At 32.2% G+C, this 13,879-nt stretch overlaps 1 protein-coding gene across 1 annotated transcript in view; it reads right to left on the bottom strand.

Annotated features, from left to right (window-relative positions):
- The window catches only part of LOC114340279 (transient receptor potential cation channel protein painless), a 39,909-nt gene that overhangs the window by 25,041 nt on the left and 989 nt on the right, over positions 1-13,879 (bottom strand). The gene's annotated exons all lie outside the window — the stretch shown is intronic.

The following is a 13,879-nucleotide window of genomic DNA, read 5'->3' as shown; positions in this document are numbered from 1 at the left end:
TGATGCAAAACAAAATTTTAGTTTTCTTTTAAAATATTTTTCCATAATATTTGCTAAATTTGAAGTAAACGCGCCACAAAAGAGTAACTTTGATACAGTTTGAATTTTGAAACTCTTTTGTGGCGCGTTTACTTCAAATTTAGCAAATATTATGGAAAAATATTTTAAAATAAAACTAAAATTTTGTTTTGCATCAAATGAAAATCCATTTTCGCGCCACGTAACATTCATATCAGATCTTTTGTAGCTGGAATATTTTATGCGCCACTCATTTTTACGGCGTTTAGCGGTTTTTTATTCTTGTATCAGGAGTTTTTCAAAGTTATTTATAAATTAAATGTATGAAGTTGAATGCAATGTTCCTCTATTACACGTCAAGCTTGAAAAATTGTCACCTTTGTTGCATTATCTCCCAAATGATCTAGTGTCCATCGAATGTACACTAGATTTTTTTCTATTCGAAATAGATTAAAAAAAAATATATTGAGATGGCCGGTAAATGAAGTCGGATTGCCCGTTGCCAGATCAAATTTAGCGTCGTAACCACTACAACTACATAAAAGATTTGGGGAATGATCGTTAATTGGAGTATACTTTTGTATCTTAATAACGTCTAAACGGCTTAACCGATTTTGATCAGTAAACATGAGTTTGAAACGTATTAACCAGTAGTATCTGATGGATCTAAGGTCAAGTATGATAACTGAAGCTATTACAGGAATTATTGAGCTTTCGAAACCGTTTTTCCCACAGGAAATAGATTTTATCATATTTATGAAGAGATTGTATAGATTTTATCATAAAAATTCGAATTTTCCCGGATATGAGGTATACATCGTTAGATTCGTCTTGAGTCCTTCTGCAAACGCTAAGTTATTGGCGTAATTCGTACGTTGAAATGTTGAGTAATTGTCGAAAAACCAAAATTTTCAAAGTTTAGTTTTTCAGTTTTTCGGCTATACTGAGCAGTGTATATGTCTGATCCTGACGGCTTAGACACCATTTGAAAGCTTAAGTCAACACTATTGATTTGATGTATTTGCGGTTCTCCTGCCTCTTCGTGATCCGAATATACCCCCCAAAAATATGCCGTTTTGTACCTACCAAGTCCTATAGCTGGCTTATGGGTGGTCAAAAGTAACAAAATACACCGGTTCTAAATTGGCCCTTACTCCCTCTTTAAACACAGAGAAAAATATCAAATCGGTTTAACTTTCAAACACATATCCACAAACATTTTCCCTTTTTTAAATAAAAATTGAGTCACATTTCTAAGCTCTATAACTTTTGAATGGTATAACCGATTTTCAAAATTAGACATGCGTTGGAAAGGTAATGATCAGTTCTATTAGAAGCCGAAAAGGTTGGACAAATTTTAAAACTTTTTGGGAGTTTTGGTGACGAGAACGAAAAAGAGGCCCTAAATAGGAAGGGCCGTAAAATCTACACCCTTGGACCAAAATCGATAGTTGACATATAAATGGGTGAGTCTTTTCTGAACTTTAAGATAAGAGTTGGCCCAATTTTCAATTCAGTCAGATTTAGAAAATCGAAAATTTTGTGTATATATAGTGTCGCGTGTAGGGTGGTGTGGGTGTGCGCCACTGGCGAGAACTGCCGTTCTCTGGTAATGTTCAAAATTAGACATGCGTTGGAAAGGTAATGATCAGTACTGTTAGAAGCCGCAAAAGTCGGACTTAAATTTTCGAAGTTTTTGGGAGTTTTGGGGACCAGAACGAAAAACAGACCCTAAATAGGAAGGGCCGTAAAATCGACACCCTTGGACCAAAATGGATGGTTGACATATGAGTATTTTTCTGAACTTGAAGATGGGAGTTGGCAAAATTTTCAATTCAGTCAGATTTAGAAAATTGAAAATTTCGTATATATAATAGTGTCGCGTGTAGGGGGGTGTATTTCTGCGCCACTGGCGAGAACTGCCGTTATCTGGTAATCTTTCCGATATAAAACTAACAGCTTCGATAACTAATAAATCGAAAACTATTAATTTTATCAAAAAAATGTATAATGAACATTTTTTGCTTATAATTAATATTTTTACCAGCATTTGCGGTCAAAATATAAAAAAAAAAAATTTCCACCCTCGAGATGAGGTGGCAACCACCCCATGGTAAAAGCGTCTTTCAGCATCATATAGATTTTGATCCTTGGACTATCCACTACTTATTGTCAAATTTTTAAGCAAATCTATCCATTCTGTAAAAATTGCGAAGTGAAAAATTTCAGTTCCTGGACTAATTATACTTTTGGAGCTCTATAACCTCTGAACGGCTTACCTGATGTTGATCACTAAACATGAATTTGAAACGTATTGACAAGTAGTATCTGATGCATCCAAGATCGAGTATGATAACTGAACGTATTACAGGAATTATTGAGTTTGAAAAACCGTTTTTTCCCATAAGAAATAGATTTGATCATACTTATGAAGCCTATAACTTAAAAATTCGAATTTTCCTTTATACACCGTTAGACACGTCCTGAGTCCTTCTACAAACGCTCAGTTATTGACGAAATTCGTAGGTTGAAATTTTGAGTAATTGTCGAAAAACCAAAATTTTCAAAGTTTAATTTTTCAGTTTTTTGGCTATGGTGAGCAGTGCGTATGTCTCAGCTTGATCGCTTAGGCGCCATTTGAAAGCTTAACTCAACCCTATTGATTTGGTGTATTTACGGTTTTCCTGTCTTTCCTTGAACCTAAGATATATACGCCCAAAAAATATGCTATTTTGTATTTACCTAGTCCTCTAGCTAACTTACGGGTAGTCAGAAGTCAAAAATTAGACCGGTTCTGAATCGACCCTCACACCCTCTTGAAACACAGAAAAAAAATTCAGATCGGTTTAACTTTTCCACACACATACATACAAACATACATATCCACAAACATTTTCCATTTTTTAAATAAAAATTGAGTCACATTTCTGAGCTCGATAACTTTTGAATGGTATAACCGATTTTCAAAATTAAACATGCGTTGGAAAGGTAATGATCTATGCTATCAGAAGCCGCAAAGGTCGGACTTAAATTTTTGAAATTTTTGGGAGTTTTGGGGACGAGAACGAAAAACAGGCTTTAAATGGGAAGGGCCGTAAAATCCACACCCTTGGACCAAAATGGAGAAGTAACATATGGATGGAGGAGCCTTTTCCTAAACTTTAAGATGGGATTTGGCCCAATTTTCAATTCAGTCAGGTTTAGAAAATCGAAAATTTCGTGTATATATAGTGTCGCTTGTAGGGGTGTTTTGCGCCACTGGTGAGAACTGCCGTTCTCTGTGGATACCAGTTTGTTGAGATTGGAGTTTGATACAGTTTTGAAGGAAAGGAAGGAAGGTTTAGTATGGAAAATAAAACCATCTTGTAAAAGTACAAGTTTTCTATAAATAGTTCAAACAATCAAAAATACTTGTGACGTCACATAACTGTATTTTCTACTGATGTTTATAATGTCTAATTTAAAATTACATACAATTTTGTTTACTTTGTTGGTGCAGAATATAAACATATAACCGGATGACGTCACGGCGCGTTTTGGGCTGGCTGGTATAATTTGAATTTTTAATCGTCTTTAGGGGCCAAACGAAAGACAATTTTTTTTTTTATATTTGATACATGTTTTAACATATGTTCTGTTGTGATTTATAACATTTTTTTCGAATTTAAAATTTTATGCAAGTTCTCTATTGTGGCTCAATCCCATATAAACATAATACTTAAATTAGACAGTGTCTAGCGTTGCCATAAGAAAACCGTCTCAGAACCTTATTAAGTCAGCCTTTATTTAAATAAGTACCTAGGTATCTAGTCCATTCTTTCACGGTTTTTGCTCTAAATTTTAAAGAACCGCTTGGATTGACATGAAATTTGGCATACATATAGCTTACATGTCAAAGAAAAAAAGTGATATTGTGCCGATGTGTGCTTTTGCCCTGGGGGTGACTTTCACCCCTTCTTGGGGGTGAAAAAATATATGTCCAAAATAAGTCCGGAAACGGGTAAACTGACTAATTTTAAGTAACTTTTGTTCTATAGAGCTTTTTCGCCAAGTCAACACTTTTCGAGTTATTTGCAAGTGAATATGTTCATTTTTCAACAAAATAACCACATTTTTAGAGGGTTTTTCGCAAATAACTAAAAAATTAAGACCCGTGTTGAGCTGCCCCCCCCCCACTTGCAAAAATTAAAAAACAAATAGCCCTGATTTATGAGCTAATTATGAGCTTTTATATTCCGCAAACTAAAAATTTTGAGCTCGTTCCACTGAGCAGGAATTTAATACTTTAGTGGGGGGGCTGAGTCAGCCCCCCCCACTACTTAAAAATAAGAATATTGAATCGGTTTTTGCGGCAGAATTACGAGCTATTTATGAGCTCTTGAAATTATATAGTTTCGATTTTTGAGCTCATCCCCTTCACCCCCAAACAACCCTTTATTGATTTAACTTAAGAGAAAAATGCTGAGAAAACTTAAAATATATCGTATTGCGGATATAATTCCTATAGCTTATATACTCTAAAAATAAACTATTAAATCACGTTCATTTCGATTATTGAGCTACAACCCCTTCGCAAGAAAACCACCCTATCTTCCCGGCTTAAGAGAAAGTTGTACTTAAATGCATTAAATTAATTATTTGGCGACTACATATCATTTAATAATTTATAAGCTTCCAAATTACGCTCATTTAGATCAGTAAATTGCAATTTATTTTGTATAGTGCAGTCACTGAAGGTAAAAATCAACGATTATTTTCAATTTCGGTGAACCTTCATTGATTTTCACGAAACTTGGTCAGTGGTTACAGGATACCTCAAGAAACAAATGTGACATGGTACCACCTTGCGCCTTTACCTTGAGGGTGGACACCGCCCCTTCTCGGGGGTGAAAATTATTTCATAAAAAATAATTGCACAAATCTATAAAAGAACAGATTATAAGCAAAATTTATTATATGAAGTTATTAAAATAAGTCAATACTTTTTAAGTTATTAAAGATCAAAAATTTTAATTATTCACTGAAAAACTGTAAGTTTTTACAAAAAAGTTAATAGTAGTTTAATTCGTATAGCTTATATTCTAAGAATAAACTCTTAAATCACGCGCCTTTCGATTATAGAGCTACAACCCTTTCGCAAGAGAACCATCCTATATTCTCGGCTTAAGAGAGAGTTGTACTTAAAATAATTTAAATTAATTATTTGGCGACTACATATCGTTTAATAATTTATGAGCTCGCAAAATATACGCATTTAAATTATTGAATTGCCATTTTCTTTCTATAGTGCAGTCACTGAAGGTAAAAATCAATTATGACCTTCGATTTCGGTAAATCTCCATTCATTTTTACGAATTGACAATAACAACGAATTTATTGATTTGTGCAGTCATTTTTTATAAAATAATTTTCACCCACGAGAAGGGGCGGTATCCACCCTCATGGTAAAGGCGCAAGTTGGTACCATGTCACCTTTGTTTCTTGACGTATCCTCTAACCCCTGACCAATTTTCGTTAAAATCGATGAAGGTTCACCGACATTGAAGGTAATCGTTGATTTTTACCTTCAGTGACTGCACTATACAAAATAAATTGCAATTTACTGATCTAAATGCGCGTAATTTGGAAGCTTATAGATTATTAAATGATATGTAGTCGCCAAATAATTAATTTAATGCATTTTAAGTACAACTTTCTCTTAAGCCGGGAAGATAGGGTGGTTTTCTTGCGAAGGGGTTGTAGCTCAATAATCGAAATGCACGTGATTTAATAGTTTATTCTTAGAGTATATAAGCTATAGGAATTATATCCGCAATACGATATATTTTAAGTTTTCTCAGCATTTTTCTCTTAAGTTAAATCAATTAAAGGGTTGTTTAGGGGTGAAGGGGATGAGCTCAAAAATCTAAACTATATCATTTCAAGAGCTCATAAATAGCTCGTAATTCTGGCGCAAAAACCGATTCAATATTCCTATTTTTAAGCAGTGGGGGGGGGCTGACTCAGCCCCCCCACTAAAGTATTAAATTCCTGCTCAGTGGAACGAGCTCAAAATTTTTAGTTTGCGGAATATGAAAGCTCATAAATCAGGGCTATTTGTTTTTTGATTTTTGCAAGTGGGGGGGGGGCAGCTCAACACGGGTAAAATTAAGTATTTTGTCGAAAAAAACGTTCTCAGGAAAAATATAGCCTATAAAAAAGTAAAAAAAATGGTGTACGCGTTAGGTCTCTGGATCTCGTAGAACCAGAGTTATTGCCAATGAAAAATAGATTCATATTCACCAAATTTCAAATAGAATATTTCGACGTGAAATATCCAAAAAATTAAGCACTTTTTGGGGAAAACCTATTATAACTTTTTTAAAGTGTTTAAAAAAGCTTTATTTCTGTTTTTAAAAAAAGTTTCTAGCATTAAATTTAAGCAAGTTACGCTCAAAATAAAGTTGGTCCCTTTTGTTTTTGCAAAAAAAATCGGGAAGACCACCCCCTAATTAGCAACTTAAATTAAATTAATCGTTACCGCTCCACAAATTATTTTACTTATGTTGTGTTTATATGATCTGTAAGTTTCATCGATTCAACGTGCTTATTTTTGAAAAAATTGGGTTTCAAAATAAAATTTTTAAAAATTTAAATTTTGAAAAATATGCTTTTTTTTAAAATAACTTAAAAATTGTTAGAGATACCAAAAATCTCGAAAAACAAAAAAAGTTAGATTTGCTTTTCTGAATATCATGTATTTTTTTGTTTTTCTGTTGGACAAAAATTGATTAAGATTTGGTGTTTCTAAATTTGCATACATTCGTGATCAGTCACTCCCTTGATCAGTCACTCCGTGATCAGTCCCAGTTTAACCCCTTTTAACTACAGCCCTTTCAATAATAAGGACTTTGAACCGATGAAACTTACAGATCATATAAACAATATATACAGGAGTCAAGAAACTTACGAAGTCGTAACGATTAAGTTCATTTAAGATACTAATTAGGGGGTGATTTGGGTACTTTAAACTTTATTTTAAGGGGAAACTTGTTTAATTTTGATGCTAGAAATTTTTTTTATAAAACAAAAATGTTTTCCCCGAAATGTGCTTCATTTTTGGTTATTTCACGTTAAAATGTTTCATTTGGAATTTGACGAATATCAACCTATTTTTCATTAGCTATAACTCTGCTTCTACTAGGTGTAGAGACGTGATGTATACACCATTTTTTTTTAAATTTTTTACTGGCTATATTTTTGCTAATAATGTTTTTTCGACAAAATACTTACTATTTGAGTTAATTGCGAAAAACCGTCTAAAAGCGTGGTTATTTTGTTGAAAAAATGAACGTATTCACTGCCAAATAACCCGAAAAGTATTGACTTAGTGAAAAAACTCTATAGAACAAAAGTTACTTAAAATTAGCCAGTTTATCCATTTCCTGACTTTCTTTGGACGAAAATTTTTTCACCCCCAAGAGGGGGTGAAAACCACCCCCAGGGCAAAAGCACATATCGGCACAATATCACTTTTTTTCTTTGGCTTGTTAGCTATGTGTATGCCAAATTTCATGTCAATCCAAGCGGTTCTTTACAATTTAGAGGTTTTTCAATATTGTACCGTTAAAGAACGGACTAATAATATTTTGAATTATTCGAATTATCCACTTAGATATAAATTTGGATAATAAAAAAGAGTACAAACATAAGCCATAAATATACATGACAAGTTAATCCCGAGAAATAAATTCTATTGTATTTATTTAAAGAGTAACTTGCAAAACAACAAATAAATGAATATCGCAAGATGTCCTTATATTTTAATATATTATTTATACATCATTGTTTTATTGAGTTATTTCTAATTATTTATTTCTCGGTAAGAGAGCATAAATAAATATCATGAGCTAGATGACTGATAATGACTCAATTTAGGTGTTGGAGTTTTTGCTTAGTGATATGGTGATTGATTAGCATTCGATGAAAGTTTAGGGTAGCATCCTTATTATCAGGGCTGCATTTAGGTCAATTGACGCCATAGGCAATTCTCTAGTAGTCGCCCTTCAAACATGTACCATTATTGCGTATTTTTGCTTTTGCCGCCCTAGGCAACTGCCTATCTTGCCGCCCTAGGCAACTGCCTATCTTGCCTAATGGACAAAGTGGCCCTGCTTATTGTTAAGGTTTATTTCTACAGGGTGAGTCACAACTAACGGGACGGAAGATTACAGCGAAATGGTAAAAGATTTAAGAAAAATTTAAATTGAATAGTTTGTAAGTTGATAAAATCTACATATTAAAATTATTTTGGAATATACAGGGTGCGCCAATAAATGGCGGCGTATCAAAGTTATATTTTTTCTTTTCTTTAATTATCCGCAAAAAATAAGGTATAGTTTCATAAGGTTTCCCTATACTTATATACAGAGTGTTCTGAGTTATGTTGACTTTTCTTAAAATGTGAAGTTTAAAAAAAAGGCTTATTCTCAAGTTATTTAAGAAATTATCAAAACATTACTTTTACATCTAAATAGTTGGATAATGGTTGAATGTATTCCATGATTAATTATTATACATTTGTCTACAGGGTGTTCAAAATTTACAGAGTCATTATTGGAGTATTCAATGTGTCATATGATTCTTATTTTAAATGGAACACCATGTATATTAATAAATAATTATACTAAACAAATTTACCTCTTTCGAATGGTACATGGATGTCCTATACCTAGGTGTCATAGTTTTTGCGTAATTTACAATTATTTAAATTCTTAATCTGTAAATCGATTTTAAAACAAAAGATGTAGTTAATTAATGTCATTGTATGACATTGTCAGTTTATGACAGTACGGTCTGGTAATTATCAAAACTATAAACATCCGTGTATATATGAAATTCAATTTTTTTTTACTTAAAAATGGCTTTGGCAGGGCCAATTACATTCAAATTTAATTGTTCCTAAAAATGAATAATCACGCTATCTATGAAAGAGTAGACATGCTACTTTGCATTGGGGAATATTTTTAAAATTGTCTCTTAGCTTCTAAAGTTTACGCTTAAAAGTATCCTGATAGAAGACACACAAAAAGGACGTTTTTAAGAGATTTCTCGATAGATTCTGTGCTAATGGTAATGTTGCATAGATACGAAAAGTTAAATAAAAATAAACCATTTATTTTTGATGACGTTAACGAACTTGATGTACTGCTTTCTGTTACGGAAAACGCAAATACTAGTATGAGAAAAATTTCGGGTCGATTGGAAATCAGTCAAACGAATGTATGTTCAATATATAAGAAAAACCACTATCATCCGTATAAAACTCAACTACAACAGCATTAGACAGAACAGGAACGTTTAACTTTTCGTTTATAGACTTTAGAATTTGGAGAAGATCCTGATTTTTTTAAGAGTGTATTGTGTACAGACGAATCTACCTACTTTTCATAATAATCGTCTAGTTAATAGACATAACTTTCACTTTATTATGATACAGGAAACAAACATTTTACTGTTGATCGCCAACACCGATGAAGTGTTAATGTTTAAGGCAGTATTCTGAGCGAGTACCTTATCGACCCATATTTTGTTGACGAAAATCTGAATGGAGCACCTTTTTTAAATTTCTTAAAACAAGTTTTTTGGATCCTTCTTAAAACCTTCCACTTAGCGTGCGAACAAACATGTGGCTCCAATTGGACGGAGCTGCAGCTTATTTCTGACGTTATGTTAAGAACAACCTCAACATGAAATTTAGAAATAAATGGATAGATAGATTCGGTCCATATATTTGGCCACCTAGGTCACCAGGATTGACCAAGATGAATTTTTTTAAATGGGGTTATATTAAAAATATTGTAAATGCTACGACACTTCCTACCCTACTACCTCAGATGATATTTTTATGAAATTAAGAATTTCGAACGTTTTTGCTTCTATAGCACCAGCTATGTAAATAATGTAAACAAATCATTTAAAATCGCTTGTTGTATAAACATTTTGAATGTGTACCTATTACATAAGTGATTAATATCCATGGTGTTCTGTAACTGTAAATTTTGAACACCCTGTAAATAAATGTGTAATAATCAATCATGGGATGCATTAATTATAAGATTATTACCAGACCGTATTGTCATAAAATGACAATGTCATACAATGACATTAATTAACTTCATCTTTTGTTTTAAAATCGATTTACAGATAAAGAATTTAAATATTTGTAAATTACGCAAAAACTATGACACTCAGGTATAGGACATCCATATACCATTCGAAAGAGGTAAATTGGTTTAGTATAATTGTTTATTAATATACATGGTGTTCCATTTAAAATAAGCATCATATGACACATTGAATAGTCCAATAATGAAACTGTAAATTTTGAACACCCTGTAGACAAATGTGTAATAATTAATCATGGAATACATTTAACCAATATCAAACTATTTAGATGTAAAAGTAGTATTTTTATAATTTCTTAAATACCTTGAGAATAAGCCTCCTTTTAAAACTTTACATTTTAAGAAAAGTCAGCATAACTCAGAACACTCTGTACATAGGTATAGGGAAGCCTTATGGAACTATACCTTATTTTTTGCGGACAATTAAAAAATGCAATAAAATACAGGGTGTTCCATAAGAAAAAATATAACTTTGATACGCCGCCATTTATTGGGACACCCTGTATATTTCAAAATAATTTTAAAATGTAGCTTTTATCAACTTACAAACTATTAATTTAAAAATTTTTTCAAATCTTTTACCATTTCGCTGTAATCTTCCGTCTCGTTAGTGGTGACTCACCCTGTATACTTCTATCATGTGGTCATTCCATCCTACTGTTCTGTTTTAATGCCCAGTTATTAATGTTCTCCACCTTGCATCTCCATCGTATATCTGTACCTACTTCTAGCTCTTTTCCATAGTGTCTTACCATCGATTTTTCGAAGGGTTTTCACCTCCGCTGTTTCGAGCAATTTTTTTGTCCTCTTCTGTGTCGGGTCGTGTTTCTGCCGACTATGTCATTATTGGTTTGATGACTCTTTTGTCAATTGTACTTTTTATTTCTCCATATTGTGTCATTCAGGCAACCTGCGGCTCTGTTTTCTCTATTTAGTCCTGTCGCCAGGGGGGGTACAACGGCCTCCTTAATTCAGATGGACTTACCCAAGTTTTTTATGTATTTTGACCCGTAGAACACGAATTTTTTGGGTAACAGTTGATCCGGATGTCGATAAGATTGTTATAAACGAAGAACTTGAGGAATTACATAACAGCGATTTTTCGCAAAACAATTTTTTTTTATTTTTTGTATTTTTTGGGGTGATTCTCAAAAAATGTTCTTACAAGATTTTTCGTAGGATGCATAGTTTTCTAGATAAACGCGGTTAAACTTTCAAAGAATCGAAAAAGTGCAATTTTTGAACCCGAATAACTTTTGATTAAAAAAAAAAAAGAATGTGTGTGTACTTTGTACGCACGTAAGAAGTTATACTTCTAAATATGATTTCAATGAAATAAATATACTTTCGGACAGTTTATTTGTATTTTATTTAAAGATTAAATTAATTTTTACTTACTACTTTCCAAACATTTTTATTAAAGCAATAACAAAAATTCAAATAGATTAGAAAACACCAGGATTCGAACCGGGGTCCTCTTGATCTCCAGTCCAACGCTCTACCACTGAGCTATACCCTTTTGATTATCCGGGCTACAAGATTTCTCAGACATATAGTGACAAACAGACGAAGTGAATTATAAAATACTTTAAATATTACTTATTATCTTATTAGTCCTGTCGCCAGGGGGGGTACAACGGCCTTCTTAATTCAGATGGACTTACCCAAGTTTCTTTTATGTATTTTGACCCGTAGAACACGAATTTTTTGGGTAACAGTTGATCCGGATGTCGATAAGATTGTTATAAACAAAGAAGTTGAAGAATTACATAACAGCGATTTCTCGCAAAACAAAACATTTTTTTGTATTTTTTGGGTCATTCTAACCCAAAAATGTTCCTACAAGTTTTTTCGTACGATGCATAGTTTTCGAGATAAACGCGGTTGAACTTTCAAAAAATGGAAAAATTGCAATTTTTGAACCCGAATAACGTTTGAACAAAAAATAAAATAGCAATCCTGCTTACCGCCTTTAAAAGTTTAAGTCAAACTATATCTGTTTTCAGTATTTGCACTGCTAAAAATTTATTTTTTGATTGTTAAAAAAAGCTATAAACACATACTGTTTCCCGTGCCTAATACATGCGTTTTAATGCATGCTACTTACAAATAGCCCCGCTTGCACTTTTATCTCCTCTACGTACTCGTTCGATTTTAAATGAGAAATCATTGAAACATCACTCAAGCACTAGGTGTTTATAGCTTTGTTTTAACAATAAAATAATATATTTTTGGCCATACAAATAATTAAAACCGATATAATTTGACTTGAACTTTCAAATGCGGTAAGCAGAATTGCTATTTTATTTTTTAATCAAAAGTTTTTCGGGTTCAAAAATTCCAATTTTTCGATTTTTTGAAAGTTCAACCGCGTTTATCTCGGAAACTATGCATCCTACGAAAAAATTTGAAGGAACATTTTTTGGTTAAAATGGCCCAAAAAATACAAAAAAATGTTTTGTTTTGCGAGAAATCGCTGTTATGTGATTCCTCAACTTCTTGGTTTATAACAATCTTATCGACATCCGGATCAACTGTTACCCAAAAAATTCGTGTTCTACAGGTCAAAATACATAAAAAAAACTTGGGTAAGTCCTTCTGAATACAGGAGGCCGTTGTACCCCCCCTGGCGACAGGACTATATTCCCGAGGTAGACAAGTCCAAATACACAAAAATTATAATAATAGTTATTTATGATATAAATGTTAAAAGTACAATTTTAAGGCACGTATGGGAAAGTTTCGTGTGAAAGATTCGCTTCGCTCATTCTGCAATTCACATGAGTGCCTTAAAAATGTACTTTTTAACACGTATCTAAATCATACAATATTTTTTCTACAAAACGTCTTATATATTAACAATTATAATTTATTCATTCTTAATTACAGCACAATACCTACAAAAACTTTTACTTGAACTTGACTGACATTCCATTTTTTATATTTTTCTTGACATTACATCAAAACTGGCCTATACTCAATACGTAAATCAGAATAACATCTACTTTTATTTTTGTATATTCTAACAAATTTTAATAGTTTTTTTCTAAAAACATGTGAAAAATGCAATACAGTTTAAAATAAATTTTAAAAAACCTTTTAAACCACCTTTTTCAAATTGCGCAAGTTGTATTATTAATATCTATTTTTTTTATGCTTATCACTTTTAACTGCAGTGCGTTAAAAATTTTAAAGCACCGGTGCTTTAAAGTAGCATTTTTAACGCTCCTATGGAGTGCTATAAATTGCATTTTTAACACGTTTGTAGAAAAATATATTTAAAAACACTAATATATTCTTTCCACGCCTTTTCTGGACTGATAAATACATAAATTAAAACATTTAGTAACGAACTTTAGAACGAACGATTATTAAAATTTCACCCTCAATGAAATCGCGCCTAAAGAAGTATAACTTCAATAAAATAGCAATTCTGCTTACCGCATTTGAAAGTTCAAGTTAAATTCTATCGGTTTTGATTATTTGCATTGCTAAAAATTAATTTTTTTGTTGTTAAACAAAGCTATAAACACATAGTGTTTACCGTGCCCAATTCATGCGTTTTAATATACTCGTTCGATTTCAAATGAGAAATGCATTGAAAACATCATTCAAGCACTATGTGTTTATAGCTTTGTTTAACAATAAAAAATTAATTTTTAGCAATGAAAATAATCAAAACCAATAGAATTTGA

This window comes from Diabrotica virgifera, chromosome 3, assembly GCF_917563875.1.
Source record: "Diabrotica virgifera virgifera chromosome 3, PGI_DIABVI_V3a".
In the NCBI taxonomy this organism is placed as follows: domain Eukaryota; kingdom Metazoa; phylum Arthropoda; class Insecta; order Coleoptera; family Chrysomelidae; genus Diabrotica; species Diabrotica virgifera.
The sequence above is the reverse complement of the archived record's forward strand: the minus strand, read 5'-3'. Positions and strand labels throughout refer to the sequence as shown.